The sequence below is a fragment of the Pseudopipra pipra genome, chromosome 16, assembly GCF_036250125.1.
Source record: "Pseudopipra pipra isolate bDixPip1 chromosome 16, bDixPip1.hap1, whole genome shotgun sequence".
Classification (NCBI taxonomy): domain Eukaryota; kingdom Metazoa; phylum Chordata; class Aves; order Passeriformes; family Pipridae; genus Pseudopipra; species Pseudopipra pipra.
Window position 1 is genome coordinate 7,003,844 of NC_087564.1, and position 25,134 is coordinate 7,028,977.

General features: G+C 40.1%; 1 long non-coding RNA gene across 1 annotated transcript in view; it reads left to right on the forward strand.

The window, feature by feature from the left end:
- The first annotated feature begins 8,287 nt into the window (after positions 1–8,287).
- LOC135423040 (uncharacterized) overlaps positions 8,288–25,134 on the forward strand; it is a 76,984-nt gene continuing 60,137 nt past the window's right edge. The window contains exons 1-2 of the long non-coding RNA XR_010434686.1: positions 8,288–8,660; positions 24,541–24,583. This is a non-coding gene — a long non-coding RNA (uncharacterized LOC135423040). The remainder of the gene's footprint in view (positions 8,661–24,540; positions 24,584–25,134) is intronic.

A 25,134-nucleotide genomic window follows, 5' to 3' on the forward strand; every position in this document is an offset into this window, starting at 1 on the left:
GTGGAGTACTTAGGACAGTGAGGTTTGTTTCTCAGACAATACATTCAAACCCAGACTGTGAGACACGACTGGGAAAAAGTAAAGGGAGTCAGGAGAAACCCACATATCCTTGGAGAGCTTTTTGTAAGGAGGCAGAACCTAGGAAAATGAGCTGGAAGAGGGAAAACCTGTGTATTTTTACAGGCCTGTAAACTTTGGATGACACCTTTGGTTTAATCTTAAATAAGCTTTTGCTTTCCATTTGGTCTGTGCACTCCAAAAAGCCAGTTGTTTGTTTGTTCTGCGGATCAGGTGTGTGTCTTTTCCTACCTTTTCCATGTGTCTGTTTATGTCCCACAAGATACTGAACATCTCTAGGATCCTGGTGGTATTACATTTTTACTGGTTTGAAAATGAATTGAGAGCTAAAGATCTCATTCCCCCATCTTTTACCAAGTGCTGCTAGAGATGCCAGTGTGATTTTTTTTTTTGTCACCCCGACTGATCATTAAATCATCTGAAACCCAGATAATTGTGTATGATTTACTCATTTATGTTTTCTAAAAGTGTTTCAGTCTTTCTTACAGGCCTTTGAAAGAGCAGTGAAACACACTGTGATGTCTTTCTCAGATTCTTTTCTAATTAATCAAGAGTAGCAGAGGCAACAAACAAATGAAAAAAGAAAATTATCCAACTGAAAGTCTGCAAATAAACAACTTGAAGTATGACAGGAAAACAAAGCATGCATGATGGATGGATGAATTTTAGAAGTTTTTTTCAAATACATCTTTTCTGTTAATTCTTAAGGGAAAAAAAATATTTGACTCTAGCTGTTTTTCCCCCAAAACTCCCATCCTGAAACACACCCATGGTATCACACAGACCACGGGCTTATGTTTAGGAGTATTAAACTTTGAACAAATCAGAACAAAACCAGCTAGTCATAGCATGCTGTCCTTACTTTTTGCTTTTCTTATTCAGGTATGGGGTTTATTTTGTTTTTTAGAAAATCACCTCTGTAAAGATTTGCTTGAAACCTCCCCTGGCAGGTGTGAGTGGCATCCAGAGGAATAAGGGTTAAAATAACCCCAGAGCTCACTGATGAGCCCAAGTGGGCTTTAATGAAGGCCATGATTTGACAACTCAAAAAGAAGCTCATTGGTGACTTTTTTTCTTTTTCTCTCAAATGGGAGAGAGATGATAATGATGCCTGATTTCTAGTGTCCTGATGCTGATGGAGGATCTGAACTGACTTGGGTCTAGTGCTAACATGAACCCCTAGAAGAAAATTATAATCAAACTCCTAAGTGGTTATAATTGCTGAGGACTGGAGTGAAAGCTGTTCAAATAACATCCAGCTGTAGGCACTGGGAACTCTTTAACCAAATCCAAGATGGCTTATTCCTGATTTTCTCTCATTTTCTCCTTATGCCAGAGTCTGTGGTTTTTCTCTCCGGGTGAATGCACACAAGCCATCTTGTTATGTTTATTTAAGTAAGTCATTGGTGAAGTAAAACATCTCAGTTTTTAAATACACCTAAATACACACATAAAGGGATAGAAAATTGAGTGGTGGAAGCAGAAATGAGAATATCCATTATCAAAGGTGGCAGAGCCCAGGAAAACCTTATCCAGCTGCATGGCTTTGATGCCATTGGAGGCTCCTGTTGCTTTGAGGAAGGAATGGCAGGAGGGTTGGGCTGTACTGATGTGCTGCAAGTGGGGAGGAGAGCCCAGGGTTCAGACTGTGTATGACAAAAACATCCATCAAATGGGAGCGGTTTTGACTCTTCTGCTTGAGCTAAATACCCAAGGAAGGAGAGAGCTGCTGTGATCAGATGAGGAAACTATTGCTGGTATCTCAAATCTGTGAAAACCTAAAGCCTTTGTAGAATTTAGAAGGATTAAACACATTTTTTGCTATTGTACATGACAATTCACTGTGGAAAAGTGAAAGAATTACTAATTGAATGTTTTGCTGACCACAAGGAGATTCTCTGTGATAAAACTCAACTTGTATTGTTGAGAACAGGAAGGGCTGTGAGGAAGTTAAGGGCCAAATGGTACCAGGGTGTGATGGGTTGCCATGGGCAAACCATTAGGGTGTGGAGTGTCAGGAGCTCCAACAGTGGCCTGGAGTGGAATTGTTGCTGTTTGACTCCAGGGAATTCAGCACTGAGGTAACCTCTGTTGATTGAAGTGAATGGTCTGGTTGAAATTAAACCCACTAACATTTGAAAATAAATAAATGCAATTAGACACGTTCTGAAGCATCAGTTTGCAAGTTTTTCCTCCAGAAAGGTGGTTACTTCTGATGAGGAATGCCTACTTCTCCTGATCTTAAAATTTCAGTCCCAGTGCATAAAAAATTTATTGAATGAGATGATGATCAGAAGACGAAAAGCAGAGCTCAAGAACCAGAGATAAATAGAGGAGAGGACAGTATTTTTTAGAGAATTGAATAGTTTTAGGAGGAGCATGCAGGATAAAGGGAAAGCCAAAATGAACAAGCTTAATATAGGGATGGGAAATAGTCTGTATTTATTCTGGGAACTAATTTATTCTCTTTTACATTGTATTGGATGGTTTGACAAATAAATTATTTGGTAACAATACCTGTTATGAAACAACCATAACTCCTTTCAGAAGTAATAGCTTTTATCATTATCGTTGATTCAGGAAATTGGAATAAATATCTTGGCTTATTAGCATATTATGTAGATAACTTTGAAAAATGCTGAAAGCTGTTCACTATTGCATGCCCAAAACAAAGTGGTTCTGTCTCCTCAGAAAAAAATTCAAATCCATCTGTGAGGGCTGACAAAGAGGCAGCCAGCAGGGGGTTATTTCCAGAGCTCAGACACAGGCCAGCTGAAGCTTTGAGTGTGAGTAAAGCTGTTGTGCTCTCGTGGCTGATCAGCAGTACATGACTCCAGGAGGTGTGCTCATGTACACACAGCCAGGACAGCAACAGCTGGCAAGGGTTTGGTGGTAAAGAAACACAAGCCCAGCTGATATCATTGCTGTGGGAGCCACCTCAGCTCAGCTCTGGAGGCATTAGGAATAAATGATCCTTATCCACCCAGTGCCTTGGGCCCTATCTTTATTTTTTTTCTTTAAATAAGCCCTTTCACATAGGCTCTCTCAGCTGTCAGTTGTGTAAAGAAGGAAACCATTTGTACTTTCTTTTGTGAAATTTGGTTAATTGCTTCTCTTACTCAGGTTTTTCATATATTTGTAATTAATTTTCTTTTATTAAGTAAGTGACTTAGTCAGGGATGATGATTTGAGCATGGTGTATTTTCAGCTCATACCAGCTCAGGTGCAGATCAAGTCTCTTGATACCTTCATCTCTCTAAAAGTACTAAAAACCCCCCAAACCACCTTCCCCACCCTCATGGGTCTCTTTGGGTAGTGGACTGCCTTTAATTGATGTGAAATCTCACTTTTGGTGTTTTGCTAGACATATATTTTTTTTCTCAATAACTCATGCTGGCTTTCTAAAGCAGTTTAAAGCAGAATTGTGTATTCCATGGCAAAAAATGTTTCAGCACTGTTGCAGTGGGTTTCACATGGGTTCTGAGGAGTTTTAAAGATTAAGTCAATCTAGAATACTGAAGATTCCTTTCTGGATATTTGTTAATTTTACCAAAGCTAATTTTGCATTGAAAACTGAGCTGAAAGTGCAGACATAAGACAATTTCAGTGTGAAGAAGGTGAGACCATGATTTTGTAACCATGGGAGGTAAAGCAGCAGTTGCCATGGTCTGACAGTCTGGCCTATGGAGCATAGGAAAGGACTGAAGCAGTGGCCAGGAATACCCTCATTCCATGGAACCAGTGCCTGCTGCTGCTGTTGAGCTTTATAAAGCTCAGCAGAGCTATTGAAGAGACAGGAGTGTCTCAAAACCCCATGAAGAGGAAGAGACCATTCCTAAAAGAGGCTACAAGTCCAGAGTGGTTCATTATTTAAGATTCATCAGTTAACAGCAGAGTCTGGGAAGTTGATAATTCATCTTACTTTCCAAGTCAGACCTGTGTGTTAGTATGAGCAAATTAACGTTAGTTCCCTGTTCAGTGTGATTAATGGGGTCTGACTCCTGTGATCCCTGTGGCACTGGTTAGCCAGACTGTGCTGGCCTCTCAGGCAGCTCACTGGGCCTTTGGACAAGAGACAAGTGTGCATTTTCTGTTGTACTCATTTATATTGTTTGAAACACTAGTTTAAATATACTGACAAATTAATTCCACCACGTATCTGCAGATGAGGTCCTGTACTGGTACAACTATATAGTGACAGCATCTCTGAGATGTATTAGTCCCTTGTTCCCCACATTTGGAGACTCAGTGCCATCTGCATTAGCAGGAGAAAGAGCTGCTCCAGGCACCCATCAATTAACACCCTTTGGCATTTTAAAGTACTTTGCTTCGTACCTTGGCTTGTTGCCTTCTCTTTGGCACCACGTAGCACTGTCCTCCTCATTGTGTGAAACAGGTGAGGGGAGAAGGATGAGGGCCTGTCACTGTGAGGAGATGAAGAATTTTGGCAGCTCTTCAGTGAATTGCTCTGTGAAGCAAATGCAGGGGATTTCATTCCAGACCTGAGTTTTGCCACCCTTGTGCTGAGCAGTAAATTTCCCTGAGCCTGGGGAACCTGGCAGCTTTGTGTGGAGCAGACCTAGTTGATAAGTGAGGGTGAAACACTTCCTTGGAGACTGTTCTCAATCCATAACCTGTCCTGAATACATGGAATAAAGTACAGGCACTCCTAACTCTAATGGTGCACTAATGATAAGGGTCATTTGAGTACCAGGACAGGTAGGAAAACAAAGCAGCAGGCAGGCTTACCAGGTGGCAATTCTATTAAAAAATGGTCCTCTTTCAGTGGCTTTGTGTTATAGGGGAACATGTAATAAAATGTAATAAAATAAAGCAGCCAAAACCAAGGCAGCTTTAGTGCCTCTACAGCTTCTGTGCCTGAGCTTACAAAGGAACAGAGAGAATGGAAGGAAAATCAAAACTATGGTTTCAGAAGTAGGATTGTGTTTGAAAAACACATTTCAAAAAGAGTTTTGTGTGATATCTTTGTGTGATTTTTATATTTCCTGGAGCTGGAGCCTACCAATAGCCCTCGTGTCCACAGAAGGGTGACAGAGCAGGGGAAGGTCTGGAGCACAGGTCTGAGGAGGAGGAGCTGGGCATGTTTAGCCTGGAGGAAAGGAGGCTCAGGGGAGACCTTCTCACTCTACAGCTGCCTGAGAGGGGGGTGTAGCCAGGCGGGGGTTCAGCCTTTCTCCCGGGTAACAAGCAACAGGATAAGAGGAAATGGCCTCAAGTTGTGCCAGGGGAAGTTTAGACTGGATATTAGGAAAAAGTTCTTCACCAAAGGGTTTATCAAGCATTCAAACAGGCTCTGCAGGGAAGAGTGAAGTCACCATCCTTGGAAGTGTTCAGAAACACATGGATGTGGCACTTGGGGGCATGGTTTGGTGGTGGGCTTGGCAGTGCTGGGTTTACAGTTGGACTCGATGTTCTTAGAGGGCTTTTCATCCTAAATAGTTCAGTGACTCAGTGAGACTGTAAGTTCTCCAATTCTTTTAGTATACAGATAGTAGCAAGAAAACTTTTTTTCCTTTGGACTTTTCCATAAAAATGGGCTGCAGATGGTATCTTGTTCACAACAATTAATATTTATTTATATGTGTGTTATTGCTGAGGAACATAAATTAAACTTCTCCTATAACATCTATTTTTTATTGGTAATGTGCTTGTTTATCTCTTATATTGATTAATGATGCTGTAGGTACTGATCTGTCATGCTTGTACAAATTTTTCTTTATTATCTTGAAAATTAGTATTACATTAAAGAGATAAATTAAAGAGGTTTTAAGTAAAAATAACTACTGTTTCTGTGAGAGTATTTTAAGAGGGTATTATTTATAGTGACTATTAGCTTTTGACCAGTTCCTCTCTTCTGTATTTGGTTCTAATTATCTATATTGTACACAGGGGATCTAAGGAGTTGAAGATACATCTGTTTGAAATGTAGGAAAATAAGTAACTTGGTATTATTTTTTTAATGCAATTTAGTTAAAGCAGAACAACTAAAGAGAAGTCTCCTCTCTATTGCTCCTGATTTTTAGAAGAGTCCCAGCCAGCAAAGAAGGTTCCCTGCTGTGGCTTCCAGCTGGGAGTTTGCATTATTCTGCAAACAGCTATTTATCGTTTTTCCTAAAAACTTACCTAAAATATTTTTGGTGTGGGTACTTTCTTTATTGTTTAGTACAATGTTTTTGGCCATTAGAAATAATTGCTGATGACACCATATCAGTCAGGAAACACACAGGAAGATCTTCCTGAACAAGGAACTCTCTAGAACTGGGGCTTTTTTTTTTTTTTGAGATTTTATGAGATAACAGCATTATTTCTATTGATAAATGTTGGTCTTTTGGTAAGTTTTTGTGGTGTTTCTCTGTATTCTATTCCTAAGGCCACACCCTTGAAAATAGATTGTCCTGGCAGTAGAGCTCTCTGACCCTTCCTGCTGTCCATCTAATGTACTGTTTTCTGTTTTGAAGTTCAGGGTGCTGCATACATTTCTCTCTAAATGATTATCTATTGGACTGACCTTAACACTGGCAATGTCCTAGGTTTTCATGATGGAAAAATTTCAAGAATTAGCAAGTCCCTCACTTTATGGTTTCCTGTCTCTTTTTCTGTTGTGCTGGTAAATAATCCTTACTTTTTATGGCAAACTATTACAGTCATGCAGAGTTAAAACATGCAGTTAATGAGGCTGTGCAGTATATTTCATTCAAACACAGTATTGTCTGGCAAAGCACTCACAGTAACCCCTGGTGCCTGCTCTGTGCTGGAAGTGTGACCCTGTTCCTTTAGTGCCAGCTGGCAGGTCAGCTGTGAGCCGTGGGTACCAGGCAGAGCCAGGGCAGTGATTTCCTTGGGCTGCAGAGCTCACTCTGCAGAGCTGCTTCCGTGCACAGAATGAGTGTTTCACTGTCAACTCCACTGAAATACAGCTGTGCTGGTCCCTCCTGTATTCTCATATTTTTATTAGAAGACAAGCAATTCGAAGGGCAGAAACTTGAAGCAGAACCTCGTTCACCCCTTTTATCTACACCTGCCACCAGCATTTCATTACAGCGCAGTGAAAACTGGACAGCCAGTGGACTATGAATTTCTGGGCTGCTGCAGGCACTGCTGCAGGAGCTGCATGTCATTAGGGGGCAGCTCTGTGGCTATGAGAACCTCTCAGGATGTCTCGTCCTAGTGATCTGCCCGTGGCATGACTGACAGTGATCTGAGTGAGGCTGATGAGCCATTTGGATGGGGACATTCTGACATTGCCTAGGGCAAATGTAATGAGAACCACTGTTTGCTAGTAGCAAATAAAATTTGCAAAACCAGGGAGTAATAAAGAGAAGCTCAAAGACAACACTGTGGATTCCTTATAATAAAATACTGCAACACTTACACCAAATGGTTGAACCTCCAGCACCAGCCACTGGTGGGCCAAGGCTGCCTTTCTGTTCTCACCACTCCATAAAGAAGAGAACACATGATGAATTAAGGGAAATAATAACTCTGCTATCTCAGGGAGGATTATACTTTCCTTGTCAGTGTAAATTTATTAAGCAGCAGAATATGTAACAGGCACAAAATCACAGCAAATGCTGAGGAACAGGCACCCTTCCAAGTCTCTGCAGTTGAGCAGAGGGAGGACGTTATTCCTCTACGCCTTCTCCTTCCCTTTTCCTTGACCTCCTTGTACTCCTGATAGCACAGGTTTTCTGTGCTGTGAGTAGACACCACTTACAGTCTACACTTAAATGACTGTAACCAAATGCTATGTGTTCCCATTCTTTAGTTTCTTCTTGGTATTTTTTAAAAGAAATGTTTTGGAACAAGGTACTGGTGAATTAATGCTTCCTTCCTGTCAGATCCAGGTTGCTTAGGTCTCCTGAAGCCTGCTGAGGTCTGTGAGAAAGAGAATTCCTGTTGCCTTCTTAGCTTTTGAGCTAGTACACATAACATTTTTATTTATATTTAAAGTTAGAAAGAAGCATCACGGACTAGATCACCTGAGATAAGTAACACAAACATTAATTTCCCCTGCTGATAGTTTGCGAGGGATTTAAGTTAGCTATGTTTATTATTTAACACTTTAGACTAGAGCATGAATTAAATTACGTATTGTCCTCCCACTGCAAGAGCCAGAAGCAGAGAGAGAGCAGCTCTAATATATTCTGTCTCTTCTGTTGATCTCCTGGGCACCCAGCAAAGGTCTTTTTACTTCTCTGTGTTCCTTCCTGCTTCTGCAGGGTGACTCCATAAAGTTACGCAGTGGCTGCCTGGGGTAAAAATTGATTTTGTGTGGGTTTAGAGCCTGGTACAGAGGAGTCACATACAACCACTGCTAACACTTTTTGCAGTGCTGAAAAGGCATGTTATATTATTAAGCTCATTGACATTTAAAACATGACCTGTATTTGGTTACATTCTTATTGTATCCTACAGGACTTTGTCATCAGAAATTCCATCAAACCCCAAGTCTTTTGGTGTGCTGTGGATGAGCTGTCAGAAGATCCAGTAACACTGCAGGTGACATGAATCCCAAGCCTGAATCATGCAATGAGCTCTGTCCTTCATGGCATCTTCAGCAGGTGGGTAGGTGTGGGTCCTGCACTCCTGGCAGGATGCCTGTTGGGAATAGCACCAGTGCTTCAGGATCAAACTCCAGCCAGCCTGGGTGATAGTTTTGTAGTTAAACAGGGGCATCCTCCTCACAAAATGCTTTCACCTATAAATGCAAGTCCATAGGAGTGGGGCCACAGCAGGATAAACCTGAAGGATATCAGCCTAGTGGAACTAAAAGGTAATGAGTGCTTGTAGTTCATCCTATTTCATGGCATATCCCTGCCAAAGATACAGTAATTCAATATTTGGAAAAAGATTGAATCTTTGGGAGTGCTTCATAAGCACTATTTTTCTGCTTTTACTTGAAAAAACATGTTTTTTTCTCTGCTGGCATTAAGTCAGTAGAAAATCTGCCTGTGGCTTAATCAATAAAGTGAGAAAAGGTGAAAGGGAGAATTTCATAGAATCTGGGAAAGCCCAATACATTGGAAATGAAATAGTTTTGACATTTTTGGTAAGGTGGTGTTACCATCCCACTGTGATACCTGTACCCAATACAAGGTTACAAGGGAAAGACTGTGGTGTTTCAATAGTAGAAAAACAATGGAAAAACCTAATCATTATCTTTTTCTCACTTATCACTCAAAAGTGTGCAGAGATATCACATGGAACGATGATATCAACTTACTGTTGTTTCCTCAAGATTATTATCTCCAAAACTGTTTCTTGTCTGACTCCTAAACACAGAACCTGGTGTTGATTTCCAGTCATTACCTGACTTTCACACAGTTATGCCCCGAGCTCCAGCTAATGTAATTCCAAGTAAACAGCTGGAACCACAAACAAAATGTTATCCCTTTAACATCTAAGTGAATTATGCCACTATTTAATCACCTAATTTAGAATTAAGTTTATGATTCATAGAAGTAATAATGCACAACAGATGGATTGTTACTGCTGCTAAATGGTCGGATGTGTAACATTCCTTCAGTTTGATCTATAGTTTGTGGTTAGTCATTAGGTGTTTGGTGAAGGACTGACAACAGATGTAGTGCAGTTCCACTAATAATGACATGGTACAGTTATTCTGTGTTACAACATCAGGGCAGGGGTTTTAACTCCTTGTGAGACGGTAAAAACATAAACTCATAGAGAAGTTAGGTCTTGTTTGTAATTCAAAATAGTTTTTACAGGTTTGTGCCTTCCAAATTTATACATATTTTGGGGAAAAGGAAAAGAAATAGCACAGGGCTGCAGATTTCCAAGTCTTTCTGGTGCTTGATGCAAAAGGACACATGTAAGAAGTTCTCTGATGCCAAAAGTTAAACTTTTGAAAGCTTTGTGGTATGTTTTGGCAGCGTTATTGCAGGAGACATGTTTTAAACCCAATATTTTTAAGGTATCTGAAACTACAAATGCCTTTTTTTTTATTACAGTTCAGAAGACAGAGTAGAGTATATTCAGTGGTGGTGCTGTAAAAAGATATATACCTGCCCTAGAGCAGACAAACACTGCAGTCATTCTGTCAATGCACCTTTCTGCTGCTTTTATTGTTGTGCTTTTGCAGTAAAGCAACTGAATGGTGCATGTTGGGTTGTGTTGCTGAAAGCAGGGCAATTATAAAGCCTGTGACTGATGCTAAATGAGTTTACATGCTGGAGGCTGGTAGAAGCTGTGACATTCACATGCTGTTTGCTGCCTTTTTGCAAGATTTGGGTTCTTTCTAAAGACTTGGTCCAATTCCTAGTACAACCTAGTGGGAACATCAGAGACTGAACCTTAAAACTACAGGTTGCTGCCCTATTTATTTTTATGTTGCCTATTTTGTAGTTTCTTATGTGCTACTTGATAGCAGGTCAGTAATTTGTGGGAAAAAATTCTATTTAAGTCCCTTAAATCTTCATTACTGTCCTATCTTAGAATCTTCTGGTAGCACAGTGAACAGATGATTCTCATTTGTCATATGTGCTTACATCTCTTCATCTCTCCAGAGGCAGAATTGTATGCAGAGCTGTGTTTGGGATTTAGAGATAGAGTCAGCTTGCCATAATTCCCCTGGGACAAGATGAATTTGCTTTCTCATCTGATGTTACAGGCCATGGACTTTGTACTTTGATCAAAACTTCAAGTTTTGAAAGGGCAAAGGAAGAGATTTATCGTGCTTTAAAGAAAAACACTTCTGTGAATGTGATGGCTTTGCAGTGCTGGAAGCCACGGTTCAGAGCCAGAAGGCCTTTGTGCTCATGCTCTGATGTCACAGATTCTTTTGATTGCTTTGATTCATTGTCTCTCTCCTGTAACTTCTTGTCCTATTCAGGCCTCATTTTCCCTGTGCCCTTCCTAACACTGAGCAGAGTGCAAAGGATACAGGACATGGGGGAGTGAGGCAGGTGGGGCTGTAAGTCCTTCTGCTGAAGTTTTACAGTGACAATTGTATTATTGCTCACAATGTCCTTAGTAGAAAACCTACAACACTTTCTTGTGTATATGGCCAGAATTTCTCCCTTCCTGTCCCTTGAAATCAACGAGGAGGAAGAAAAAACTCCACAAAAAGTCAGAACACACAGTTGTGAAGTGTCACTGTGTTCATTTAAGAGCAATGTGCAGTGAATTGGTAATCCTTAACTTCAGTCTTATAGAGGACACCCCCCATGATGTTCAACCTCATCACCTGTTCCTGTCATTATTTGTACATTCTTCTTTTGTTCCTATTTCTAAAAACACTTAAATTCTTCAAGAACTAGTTGATTTTTGGGGCAGTTTCATTTGGAAACAGCAGTCATTCTTTAGTGTCATCTGCATTTATCAGATTTATTCTCTGCAATCATATAAGTGACAAGCCCATATTTAGTGGTGGCCATAGTTCAGCTGAATTCTCAAGGCTCTCCATCACATTCCTGCAGCTGGATTAGACAGTTTTCTGTACTACCATGACAACTACCCTGTCCCAGTCAAGGAATTGGAGGGAAATCATGCATGAAGGGAGAGGGAAATAGTTTCAACTTGCTGAGAAATGATGCCCAATATTTAATGTATGGGTATAATAGTCATGCATGGCATGACTAGAATAAAAGTTGTGTATTTCTTCAATCTCCCATCTTTGGGTAGCTAGAGATGGTGGGACAAATACACACCCTCTGAGGGGTAGGAATGAAAACCAAACCATCTGTCTTGTGACAGCAGCATTTACAGAGCTGGGATCTAACTCTCGTTGTGCAGTCAGGGGTGGGGAAGGAAACTATTGTATTTTGCTTACTCATGGTGAGAATAGGTCATAACCAAAAAATCATTGTTCCTACCAAAGTATTCTGGGACATTTCCCTCTGCATTTCTAGTAATTTTCTTTTCAGAGACATGATGTTTTAATAGCATTAGTCCTCCTGTATTTTTAGCACATTATAATGTGATGGGGTGACAAATCAAAAATTGACTAATCCTTCTGGGATTTAGGTTCTTTATGGAAAAGTCTGGTTTCCTAAATGCAGATTGAAGAACAAATTTTTCTATCAATAGTAGTGTCTAGATATTCTGGAGTGGGATAGGTGACACATTTCTACACAAAGCAATTGCTGAATCTGTGAGAACTTTCTATTTTAGCTCTGTTCTTGGTTATTAATGAGGATATTACAGCATTGCTTATTGTGGGAAATACAATAGACCAGGAAATCACTAGTTAAAATTTGCTTATATTAAACTGAAATATAAAAAGGGTAGACTTTATCTTAGAAAAGCTGAAGCTGTGAAAAATTCAGGCATGGAGGAAAGGAAACCAGGAACTGTGAGCTCTTGACACTCCTTTCAATAAAATGTAAGTCTTTACAATATTTTTTAACAGTAAGAGTAAATAAACAACAGTGTTAATGGGAAAGTGGAATATGCTGTTCCATTATCAGTGATAAATCAGGTGATCTTAATTTATTATTTTCGAGAAGATAACTGAGGCAGAGTTTAATCAATCTGGATTTCAGGAACATAGTGCCAAATAGAAACTTATTAATTTGGGTGCAGAACTAATGATCTGTGCACATCTTTATGCAAAAATTCAAAGGTCAGTGGAAGTTAGTAAACAATATACAATGGGGGTTTGCAGTGAGGGAGAAAGTGCCAAACTGCTGCATTTAGAATACCCAGGAAACTTTTTCTTGTGGTCTTGGCATAACAAGTACAAATGTGCTGATTAATTTGCTTATAACTCAGCCTTGAAGATGACATCGATCTGGAGAAGTAGTAGAATATTAAACGGGGAAGAATGAATGATATTGAGGGTTGTAATGATAGAAAGTGGATGAAAGTGTAAGAATACAGCCTGTGTGATCAGGAAAGTCTGCTTAAGGTGGAGACTCAGCAATTATAATCAAGAGTCAAAGCCCACCACTGTGCAGAGGCTTCTGGCTGATCAGAAGGAAACTATTCACTGCTGCGTGATATAAAAGTGCAAAAATGTGCATGTGATTTCTTGCATGGTGGGGGTTCAGCAGAAATTAATGCCTTCATGAAAGACACTAGTGGACTGAATCCAGGATACTCTAAAGTATCCTGCAAGGAAAAACTGCCAGGTTCACTATGGATGAAGAGCCAATCTTACAAGAAACTATAAAAGTATGGCATGTAATGCATTGCTATCTCTAAATATATCAAGAAACTAAATACCTGTGAGGGAAAAGGTGGATTTGAGCTAAAAGAAAACACAAAGTCAATTTGTAATAAACTGATTATAAATAAATTGTAAGCAGAAATTACAAAATAGTTTCTTACTCTGACGGGTGTCTGGTTCTGGAATAGGCAGACAGGGAAAGTGGAAACGAAAAGCAGAGTTTTAAGGTTGCCTACAATGAGTTTCTGAAGGAGAGTACATAGCATTGATGCTTGCCATAAAAAGTGCACTGGGCCTAAGAAACAATGAGGTCTTTTCCAGTTCTGTCTCCAGGGACAGGCAAAAATATTGTGGGCTGTGTAAGCAAACCACTACCTATTTCTTTTTCATTCCTGGGAGTTGGCTCATGCACTCATTTTAACCTCAGGCTTCAGAGTTCATACTTAGACTTCCTTGTTATTGGTTTTGTACTGGGGAGCAAAGTATGGTGAGAGAGAGCCAGAAGCAGGAGGAAGATACTCATCCAAGTGATTGTGTGCCTTAGTTCCATGTGGATTCTGGACATTTCCTCCTCATTGACATTATAAGACTGAAAAAATGCAGCAGGAAGGAAATTAACTTGCTGTTGCTTTGGGCAGGTTGAAAAACACTTGTTACATTAAAAAAAAAGGCAAAAAAGCATTTGCTAGCAGTTGTAACATAATTACATAACTATTAGTTATTTTAGTTATATTAGTTAATTACCTGTAATTTTTATTACCATATGTAAAATTTATGGGGTCATCTGATTAGCATGGCATCAGTGAGTGCACAGAGAACAATAAATATGTTTCAGACATCTTATTTTAAAAGGGGTTTTGTTTCAAGTGTGTGCATTTGTATTTTTAAAAAATTTCAGTGCTCTTTAAGAATGGAGTTCTGAAAGTTATGTGGAAGGTAGCAATGGACATCTAACACAGCAAGGCTTTTGTTCCCAATCATCCTCAAAGCTTGAAATGTTCTCTCTTATACCTGGAAGTTTTCTCAAATGATCACAATGTTAATCTGCCAGGGAGATAAATGTACTCCCATGTGCATGTGCATGAAACTGGTAACATTCATTCAGGTGTGGAGCTTAGACTGTAACCTGTCATGGATTGCAAACAAATCCCAGTGACAGAAAATCTGTATAGTATACTTTGCTGAAAGCAATGTTGTTCATTAAATAGAAGTACCTCTTTATGTGCACATGCACTTTCCTTTCTACTTCTAATATGTGAATATTAAACACATATGCAATAACTTTATAGGTGACCTAAAGGATTTAGTACTGCTTCAAGCTTATGCTTTGCTTGTAACTGGAGGAAAAAGCTGTTTTGATGTCCAAACATTCCTATATTTTGGGTGTGAGTGGAGTTTGCATGATCCCAGTTGATGCAGTGCCCTGCTTGCTCCAGCTCACAGCTTTGCAGTTGGAGGCAGACTGCTGGGCTCGGGGGAGCTGTGTATGAGGTGTCTTGTTACTGTTGTGTCAGAGTAGGCTTTGAAAAGCAGCCTGTGGCACTTGGGCACAACTGGAAGGAGATGATTAGTGTGGCTGACAGAATGGGAGAAAATGACTTTTACATCAGCTTCTTGCATTGCTGGGCACTGCCAGAAACTACGGCTGTGCTCCAGCCTGTCAAGTGTGTTTAACTGCAGCGAGACAGCAAGTGCCCAGGACTGGAAATCTCCAGTGTTATAGGCCATCCTGAACACTGGGAGTTTTAATTGAATTGCTGCTGCTCAAAGTCCACAAGATCTGTGAAGCCAGGCTAATAGATAGAGTGGTTGTCAGCGAGGAGTTTCCATGCAGGAAGCTGTAAGAAAGCAGATCTGAGGGTATGGAAAAGACAGCAATGTTTGTGTGTCTTGGATATTGTACTGCAGCTAGTGGACAGCTGTGAGTTTGGGAAGCTGAAATAGGAACCCAAATATGCTGTGATGGAGCCAGGAGATGCCCAGTATTTCCGCAGTTCTTGAGGATTGCCTGCCATGAGTTACAACAATTAGTCAGTCTTAGCATTCACATGGTTTTCTTACATTATTTGCTATGAATTTGCACTTGCCCCCAGATGACCTATGTGACCCAGGCCACCCCTGGGCACTGTGTCCTGTGCTGGGCTCCCCAGCAAGAGGGAGGCACAGAACTGCTGGAAAGAATCCATCAGAGAGCTACGAAGGTGATAAAGAGACTAAAGCATCTCTCCTGTGCTGAAGGAGCTGGGGCTGTTCAGCCTGGAGAAAAGAAGGAGGATCTTCTCAATTAATCTGTCCTGGCTCTAAGTGGCCCTGCTGGATTTGGTGGGTTGGACCAGATGAGCTTCCAGAGGTCCCTGCCATTCTCAGCCAGTGTGGATGACTGTGACTCAGTCAGTCAGTATGGAGCTCTTAACCTCAGGAAACACATTTGCACCTTGTTTAGACAAAGTAAAGCACTCGGTGCTGAAGGCATGGCAATAAACATTATAGCAAGCTGCTTTATTAAATCCAGTGACAATAATAGCTGGGTGCTGGTGACTGATTTACTTATAATGCAGTGATTTTTTCTGAATTGCTGCACCCCTGCTGGCTGTAGCCTCCCTGCTTAGCTGCACAGAAATCTATACTGTGTGACATGGGGAAATTAAGCCTTTGTCTCTGGTGGAAAAAGCTGCTGGTCCTTCCTGCACGTCGATGTGCCAGGTTAAGGAAACACAGGCATTCCAGGGGCTAGAGGGAAAGGAGGAAAAACAAACCCTTTCTTCATGGCTCTGACACCCAAGTGAAGAAATAGCAAGTGTGAGGAAAAACACGTTGCAGGTCTAATGGCATGGAAATAGCTCAAGTTGCTAGACAGTGATGAAAGGGGATCAAAACTACTACCAGACCTTACCCATCTGCTGAGAGGTGGTAGCTGGGTCTCTGCTAGTTCTCCTTCCTTGCTCTTTCTGCTGCCTGTCTGCAGTGACCTGAGATAATTGCTGCTTGTGAGCTGTGGCTGTTACATTGCAAGTCTTAGTATATGTTTCACTAGGATTTTTTTCTTTTCGTATCAATTGTCTTCTGTATCTATTTTGCTGGTTACATTTGCAGCAGAGCTTTATAACTGCTTCTGCCATTACATATGTCCAACAAGTACTGGAGCCTAAAATTCCAGATGGAAAACTGTTTTTCTGAAAAATTGCAAATTGCTTTTGTATATTTTCAAAATCTATTTAAATTACGTAATTTTTTTTCTTGCTGTGGCTGTTTGGGGCCTGAAGTTGGTCAGTGAGGCTGTCACATCCCTTCTGAGAGTGGCAGGATTTCCTGGGGGGGGGGATTGCCTTTGTCAGTAGTTGGTGTTTGTGTCCCCTCAGCCCCACTGTCAGTGTGTGACTGAAGGATTCACAATTACAAGGCACTTGACTCTGAAGTGAACACAGTGTTCAGAAATTCTGGAGATGTCTTCTGCCAGCAGGGATTGAGTACATGAAACAAAGCCAGATCTGGGATCTCTAAGGAGCAGACATGCTGTCTGAAGCTCTCCTGGGGAATTCTTGTAGCCTTTCTGTGTTTATATGAATCTTTTAGGCTTTAAGTAGACCCCAAGTTCTAATTTTGAAAATAGTGTTACTATATCATACTGGTTAAGACAGTGTTTGCCTTGGTATTCAGTGGGAATTGATTGGTGTTAACAAGGGAATGGAAGAAATCTGAGCCAGGATCCTCTGATAGACTAGTTAAGGATGCAGATAGGGAAAGAGGAATGTTCATTGAACTTCCAGTTTTTAAGCTTTTTTGTTCATGTTGCTAAATTTGTAACCAATCATTTGTATTTTCTTGGTGGTAGGTTTGGGGTTTTTTTGAATTATCACAAAAGATGCCACTTTGTAACTATGATCCAAGGCACTTTTGGAGGAAGGTTGAATTCATTTACTTCTTTCTCTGCCATGATATTCCTCAGCCTTTCCCAACTGATTTCATCAGTAAGCCCTGGTTTTTATAACTGGGCAGTTATAAATACAAATAGTGGAAAAGGCTTGGGAAAGTGAGTGAGCACATTAAAACACAGAGCATGTGAATGCTGAAGATGCCTAAAAACTTACACAGCTAGAAGGCTTCCTTAGGTGCAAAATTGTACCACTAAACTTAATAATTGTGTGAAATGTAGCTGGAGAGTGAATATTGACTGCTACAGGTACTAATACTATTTATCATGCTTAAAACCCTCACCACTCCAATGAGAAAATAACAAATGTGGAATGGGGCATAAAGTACCCAGTGTATTGTAGTTCCCCTGTTTTATGTACCATCCAATGGCTTAATAAATTGTGGTATAAATAAAACAAGGTGTTAATAAGACAAAATCATCATGTATTTTTATAAAGCCAAACAAACACTTAGCAAACTATTCTTAAATTTGCAGCAAGTTGATTAAAAAAATTTCCTTTTATCTTCTCCCCTCCTGTCCCATGTGAAATTAGAAAACATTAGTGAGGGAATTTAGTAGAAAAAGTTAACTAAGAGCAGGATCTCATACAAAGCATTAATTTAATCTCTGATCAAAGTATCTGAGCCACTTTAATTAGCCCAAGTGTTCTAGCTTTTGAAAATGGAATTGCTTTTCTGGCATGGACTGTGTTATTTCTTATAATATTCTGGGGCCTCATCAGCATAGTAAAGAGAAAAGTGATCTGTTCCCTGAAAAATAAACTAAAATTCCTATGAACAGCACAATTCTTCTGTTAATAGCACACTGCCTTCCCAGCCATATCATTCTGTGGATCAGCTAAAGCATCCACATGTATGGCATAAATAGCTGGGTTGGTTTAAAATAAGGATTGAGATAAGTCATTGTATCTGTTGTCTCTCTGCTACACCCAAACTCATTGTGAGACAAGCTGGGACCAAGAAAGCAGCACTTGGCTTGTGGAATGGGAAGCCCAGGAAGGTTTCCCTCCTTGCAGTTAGTAGCACTAGCTGTGTGAGTGAGTGTTTGGACTCCTGGATTTTCTTGGGAATTGTGGAAGGTTTATTTCCTCTGGAAGCCAAGGGCTGTGTGCAGCTCGTGTTCGACTGATGGCAGGGAATTTGTTGGACATCCAGCTCTGGATGAACCTAAAGGCACGCTCATCTCAGCCCCAGGAAAGGAGCCAGTGCTTGACTTCAGAGAGCTAATGCTTTGAAGGTTAGTACATTAGCCTAGAGGAATGTCTTCTTCTGATTTGAACTCTTCTGAGCATCTAAAGTAAAGCAGCTCCATTTAACATGAAAAATGGTACAGTGTTGGGAGGTTTGCAGAGTCAAACCAGCCCCTGGCGACATATGACAACACAAGCCTCTCCTCTGTCCCTCAAATGTCTCCCTTTCATTCAGCATAATACTCACAACATCAAATAGATCTTTCTAGCACAGAACAACTAAACAAACTACGTGCAAGGAGTTCAGCAGGTGTTTGAAAGCACGTCATCATTTGAAAGCAAGTTGTCCAGCTTAAGGCCAAGACAGCTGTTTCTCAATACTTTTCCAAGACATGTCCTGAGCCACAGGATGCCTTGTCTCCCTGAGGCCCAGTGCAATGTTGTGCCATTTGGTTTCCCTTGTTTCTCAGTTGTGTTCCTCTCTCTGGTCAGGTTGCCATGGAACTGCTTTGGCAGCGTGCAGCAAGTGCAGGACTTCTCCAGAGGAACTCTGGACAATCAAAATGTGCCCTCTTCTTTGGGAGCAGGGGGCAGCTGTGCATCTGAAAGGACAGCCTCTTTTCTGGTCAAGAGTACCACAAAGTGCTGTTAGAAGGCAGTTGTTCATTTATTTGTCCATAGTGTTAAGGTTTAGAGACAAGTCAGTAGCATCCTGAATAACAGACCCAGTGAGGGCTGGCAATGAATGTGGTATTAATGAAACAGCTGTGCCTGTGGAGCCCCTGGATATTAGATAACTGAAGTATGTTGGGGTTTATGTTTCTTTATGATTCTGACAAATTTTAGATCAAGCTGTTTGTTCTTTCACTCAGGAAGTGACAAAGGTTTTATGAAACTTGGTTTGGGGAGAACATTTTCACATTTTAATGAACTCCTCAAATGTGCTGACAGTTTTTATTGCAGAGTGACATGTTCATGTCTGTGCTGTTGGTACCTTCCCCTGCTCAGAGCAACTGGATTTTAGTTTGAGTGAGTGTCTCATATTCCATCTGCTCTGTGCAGTCAGTGGCCCATCACTGCAGTCAGTGGAGTTTTTCCCCTGAAAGGCTGTGCAGCAGTTGGGCATGTCTAGACAAAACGCTGGTATTTGGGTTTCTGACTAAATGTCTTTGAAGTTTGTCTCCAGAAGGGCTGATGGCCTGGTCTGCCCAGGAACAGGACAAGGCGTCAGCAAACTATTTAAGTGTTAGTGCTGGCTGTGTTACACCAGCCAGCTGTACTGGAGGAGTCTTTTATCTTTTTCCTTTGTTGTTCATTCCAGTGGGATGAAATCTCATCTTCATTATCTAAAAGTTCATGCCCAATGACAAAATATTGTAAGCGTTTGAAAAGGTTTTAAAAAAATGGCAATAAAATAGAAAACTCTCTTTGACTGATAAGCCTGTTTAAAAGGACTGTGGGGAACTAAAATACAAGGACCTTGTAAAAGTACTTAGTATGTTTGATGACCACTCAAATCTGACTTTTCCTAGTGGAGTATAACAAGTTGGATTTTCTTGGCCTTGATTGCACAATGGCTTACATGGCAACAGAATTGTCATTTCAGTCCAATTTGTAGTTGATGAGCCTCCTCTTTCCTGGCACTATCAACGGAGAACAAAGGATTGAATTAGCAGAGAGTCTTAAGTGAAAATCCTGTAATTATTCTCTGCAGATGAGAGATGAAGAGTAGAATAAGCAAAATGGAAGAGAGATGGAATAAGCAATGTTTCATCATCAGTGCCCATACTGAGAACAAACAGAAGGTTTCCAGTAATGCAACTTTCACTCAATTAAAATTCATTATAATGTTTTCTTAAGAAATATTTTATATGTATTATATTTTGTTGTCATTATGACTTACATATCTGTCCTTTTCTTCCAGATACTGTAGAAAATATTAAAACAGTCAAGTTTGTTTCTCAGTTGCTGCAGTTGCTGAAGCTTTACAGACTTATTACTGGGGACAACACAACACATGTCTCAGATTGTGAATAAAAAAATTTTAATGTATCCATTAACTCCTGATCTGGAGCTTTTAAAATAATCTTTGAGTGACTTTACAGAACTCTATTGGAACATCATCACAGTTACTGGATCTTCCTTTTTCCTTTTTGGGTTTTGTTAGGCTTCTTTTCCAGATACAAAAGCCTGTGCTTTTGGTTGCTTTTGTTTAGGATAGGATTAGGTTAGATCTGAGATCAAATGTGGAGTAAAAATGTAAACCATTTATTGAAAGTAAGGGAAAATTTCTTTTAAGAATGTAATGCAGGGGCTCTTATGGTGTTATACCTACAGAACAGATTTACCGTGTGGGGCACATTTTTTCTAGGCTATAAGACACTTGGGGTCCAACTGCAGTTCTTTGACTACTGTGGTGGCATAGGCTCAGTGTTTTAACCTCTTTCTTCTCATTTCCTGGCTTCTTTTTCTTCTTTTCTTTAAGTCTCTGCTCTGGCCTTTGTGTGATTTCAGGGCATACAAGGACTCACCTTTGATCTGAGATCCAAGTGTTGTTGTACTATAAACAGTTGTTAATAATACTGCAATAGCAAAGTACAGGTGACTGGCACAGCTCTTTTGTCATTCCTGAGTCAGTCTGGGACACATTCCAGCACTGTATCCTCAGAAAAGAGCTGGACTGGGCACAGAGAGTTCTCCTCATTCCCCTCAGACCTTTTAGAAAGGAAGAGCTGAGCAAACAGGGCTCTGAAATGCTCACTTTCTAGCTACTGTGTATTAGCTCCTGGAAGTCTCAATCGTTATTTTTCACCTGTGCATCCAGGAACCTCTCTTGCCTTTGGGTAATCAGAAGTTTAGATTAATTATGCTAATCAGCTAATCCAGGCTGACACAATTAGCCATAACAGGCAGTATCTCTGGAAGTCTGTACAGGATCTTTCCTACTTGATGACTTTAATTTCATGATCCAGTGCAGCAATTATAGGAAAAGAGAGAGCTCTCCATTTGTTCTCAATCATTCCACATTTCCATTAATTGTCATAACACTTGCCCCAGATCCTGGGGCCCTTTGTCAGGCTGCCGGTGCACTCACTGCTCTGCAGGGATTTTTGTTTTCTGTTATCTCTCAACTCAAAAGGTGTGTTTGTACACAGTTAGCAAACATTTAGCTGAAGCACATTTGTGTTAGACTCATCACAGAAAGGTGCCAGGAAGCTCTCCTGTGGATCTGGCTCCTGGAGCGATGGATCTGCGCGTGGCAGGGTAGATGGAGCTTGTGGAGCTTAAACAGGCAATTAAAGGGTAGAGAACACAGAGAAGATCAATGTGAAAAGCTAATGAAAACTCACCTAACCCAGTGCTCTGTGAGAGTGTGAGGAAATAGTTCTGTTGGTGTTTCTAAACAGCCATGACATCCTCAAACCCCCCTTCCAAGAGGGAGGATACATTCACACGGAGAGGAAACCCTGCTTTCCTCTGTTCCTATCCACTGTGGGCACTTGTGCTGTAGCTGCTGGAAAGCCACCTGTTCTGCAGCAGCAATCTGAATGGAGAGCAGCAGCCCAGAGAAGATATTGTAGTTTGAGACGTGAGATAATGAGATTCTTGACAAGAATTTAGCATGTGTATATTTAAAGTGATTAATGTTTAATGTAGTGATATTACAACTCGGAAAGGAAGAGAGGTAGTAAAGGAAACCAATCAAATGACTCTGCACAGTGACACCAATCTAGCTTTGAAATTCCTTAAAAGGATTACACTCTGGTTTAATTAAATCCTTTGCTCTCCCTAACATTGCTTAACGATTTTTAGTATCTCCCTAGATTTCTAACGTTACGGAGAAGAGAGTTATGAGTCAGATCACTTTGTGTATTGAGTTTTAAACATGAGCCATGAATCCCTGAAATCCTTTGTTGTTTATGCAGAATACATTTTACTCTCCCCACTTAGGGTTTAGTCATCCTTTTCATAAGTCTTTTGATGAATAAGGTCATTAAAATTAACACAATATTAAAATAGCTGGTCTCAGTAATTATGATGTTTAACCATGTTTTCTCCTGAGATTAAAAACTCTGTTCATTTTATGTTCCAATCCAAGAACTTTACCAAGCCTTATTTATAGCAGCCCAAAGACTTGTAGCTGGGTATAGCTTAAGGCAGCCACACTATTCTTGTGTATCAATGACATCCTATGTTTCTATGGTGAAGTAACTTTTAATACTCTCTCTTTCACTCGTCATCTCACATTTAAATATGTTGCTTGTTTTTTTTTTTTTTTGGTAATAATTTAAATATATTTCAGTCCTTCCTAATGCTAATAGGTATTTTGTTTGATACTCTCATTAAGTTTCCCATTAACAAATCCTATCTGTCATATATTCCCACCTACCCATTAACTGAGTCACTGTATGTTGACACGTATTGTGCGAGGGGTTTTATGTAAGAAGAACCAAAAGTTTTGTGAATAATAAAATAGGGACTGAGGTGAAATTTATGGGAAAAAAAATTTCTCTTTAAGTGTTACAAGTCTTCTGCTCTAGTTTAATAAGGTGACCGAGACACGCTGGAACAAGAGAACCACAGTTAAAACTTCGTGCCTCTGAACAGTGGGGAATATATTTAATTCCCTGTATTTAAATGGGCCACTTTTGTAAGCTATTCCTGTAAATATTTCCTGAACACTGCCTACAGGTACCTCTAGGGAAGAAGCAAATTGGATAGGAATTGGGTGGTGTTCATTACTTGCCTATTGTAATTCAACAATGCAGAAATCCTTTAAAGGCAGAGCTCCTGACTGTGTGCAGCAGGTCCCTGCCGAGCTGGAAGGCACTTGGCAGAGCCCCCTGTGCCCTGGGCTGTGTTCAGGTATCACTCAGTGTCTTGCTGACTGACAGGGGGAACTTAGTTAATGGGAAACACCACTTTTTGAAACCTGTGTTAACCATTCTTAGTGAAGGAGCACCCTAAAAGCTTTTGGGGAAGAGCCTTTTGCAAGAGCTAAAAGCTTTTGGGTAAAAGCTTTGTGAGTTTTCATGGTATGCACTACACCATGAGATTCCCAGTTCTGAGAGTAACCAAACCTTCAGCTGCACTTGGGAGATTCATCAAAAGCTTTTTGGTTTCAGTAACAGAACACAAACAGAGAAACAAAATGGAAAATATATTAACAGCATATTTAACATAAAAAATATAATTATTGGATTGGGGATGCTTAGCTGATTTTTGTGATAGCTGTTCAGCTTCTTAGTCACCTGCCTTGAAGAATTTATAGGGGATTTTCACTTACCATAAGTGGTGGTTGGCCCTAATGAGAGGAGCTGGTCTTTGCAACTGGCCCTTTCTTTAACCTCAAAGTCCTGTTTTTTCCTCTGTTCCTCTTTACTTTCCCTTTATCTTCTGAAACTGGGAGCCAACATATCATGTACTTCTGTAGAAAGTTGTAATTTCTTCCTCTTCTCTTTATTAAGGCTTTGTGATTAAAATCTCTCAAATGTCCTAGTTAGGATATTTTTGGCCCCAGGATGGTTTTTTCTTGAGACTGCTTTCAGAAGAAACCTTTATAAAGCATACTTTAAGACCTCCTTAAAAGTGCAGTTTTCTCATTGGGTGTGTTACTGTTCTTCCTCTGTGAACATCATAAAAAAATTAAATGTAATGCCACAGAGAATGAAAATGATGGGAGACCCCACACTATTTTTAAGGAAACCATTCTGGAAGCCCTTTGTACTGTTTGTTTTTAAGTCTTTTTTAGGCCATACCAATCTTCTTCCTACTCTATTTATATGGTAAATCTCGAAAAAAGCTGGACCAAATGTTGCAGGAACTCTGCTAACTTTCTTTCTCTGCAATGTCTTCTGTAATCCTTCTCTTGGCTGAGATGGGTAAACTCTTCTCCTGGGCAGTGCAAACTGCAGCACACTGTGAGCTAATTACCTCACATTAGCCATTTCAGAAATTACTGGCAGCTAATCTTCAGGAAGCTAATCAGTCAGAAAAAAAAGGCACCCAGCAAATAAATACCACACATCTTCTGCTTGAAACAATTAGGACTGCCCCTAATCTGATTTAAAGAATTGGAGTACTTCCAGAAAGGGAGCAGTGTGTGGCTGCCTTCACTAATTCCATAAAGCTCTCGTGGATTTTTAATTGACCCATCTTCTTGATACACTTTGTTGTTTTTCCTTTCAGATTCCTCTGAGCTTGAATTTTCAAAAGCTGTTATAAATCCAAGGTAATGTCAGCTTATCCTCTTCATCAGTTAGTGCTAGCTTTTAAGGCTGCTGTTCCAAATACGTAATAAATTTCAAAAAGTTATTTTAAATATTTGTGGGATTTTTTTGTTTTGTTTTGGTTTGTTTTTTTTTCCCATTTCACTCATGCTTGAATTTTGGAGAGAGTGAGAATATTTTCTCTTTCATATTGACTCTCTCCTCCTATTCCCATAAAAATGTCCTGATTCTGCTATGCTGTTGATGTGGTTTTAAAAATCATATTACCTCAAACAACAAGTTTCCTGGTTTTGCTGGATATGGCTTATGCTGCTTATCACTGAAGAAAGTAAATATCCAGAATTCAAACTACTTAGAAATAATTTAGCACCGGTACCTTGCCATGTTAATTAATGTCCTACAGGACACAACTTTGCAAGTAGTTCAAAGGGAAATTCTGCAGAAATAGGTATATTTTTTAATACAGATGGCTTAAATCAAGCTAATCTAAATGGCTCCAGACTTCAGCAGTGTGAAATCCATAGCCACGCATCCTGCACTGCTGTGAGCCTTG